Raw genomic sequence first — 1,191 nt, 5'->3', positions numbered from 1 at the left:
TTGAAGGAATGCCTTAGAGACGCAAAGGACTTGCCTCTTCTCCACTTCCACTTTTGCTCATCCATAACTTGAACAACACTCATTAGCATGAGATGTGCACTAGTTATGTCACAGACTGTGTGAGCTGCTTGGCTAAAGTGGATTAGGAGGCTAGTACTATTTTACGATTAAAAAAAAAAAAGCCATATGATCTTGTGAGGGAGCAGGTGGGAGACGGCCTTCTCCTCTACATATTGATGTTTTGTGAAACCAAATCTCTAATGACGGATGAGTTGTGTGAATGATAACTACAGTATATTATCATTGTAACTGATTTCAGGCAGTCCAACTACGCTGCTGGCATTTAAAACAGGCAACATAGTAACAAACACAGGGGGATGGAGCAAGGGAAAGGGTTAGAACATGTGATGCTGTAAGAAGTTCAGGTTTATGAATTCAGGCTTGTTGTGGGTAATCATCCCAAACCCCTTCATTTACCTCTAATCACAACACTCTACACTTCAGCTGCTTATGCGGTCATGTGTGTGAATGTCTGATGAGTTTATTTCTAAATTGTAATTAATGAATTACGGAGCCCCCCAAAACCCTGAAAGAATATTTTCTTTTTGAAATATATATATATATATATATATATATATATATATATATATATATATATATATATATATATATATATATATATATATATATATATATTGTATATATACATATACAAGATATCTTGTTGGCGTATGCGTAAAGATATGTTAACACAGACTTATTTTTGTGCAAACATGACATTTCTAAGCCGTTTGTTTGCCTAATATAGTCTTCTATATTTTTTGTTGCATTGACACGTAAAAATATATATTGTGTTAACACAACCACACTGTGTTAAAACGCATTTTAACGTTGTCTAAACACTAAAGCTCTAAGACGCTAATTGCGTTAATCACATTCCATAAAGATCTGGGTTAAGAAAGAAAATCGATAACCACCATCGTCATACTGATTATATATTGTGTTATCTAAGATATACATTTTCATTGAATAATACTTTTAATTTACTAAGTTACTGTCTTGTCTGCAGAAGATATGTTGTGCTTGTAATACCTTTTGTGCACAAGTTATATTCTTAACTTGTTAACACAAAAAAGTTAACAAACAAAAGAATGAATGTTTTTCACTATATGTAAAACTATATTTTTTGGG

This window comes from Etheostoma cragini, chromosome 7 (assembly GCF_013103735.1).
Source record: "Etheostoma cragini isolate CJK2018 chromosome 7, CSU_Ecrag_1.0, whole genome shotgun sequence".
NCBI classification, from domain to species: Eukaryota; Metazoa; Chordata; class Actinopteri; order Perciformes; family Percidae; genus Etheostoma; species Etheostoma cragini.
This window is presented reverse-complemented; position numbering follows the sequence as displayed.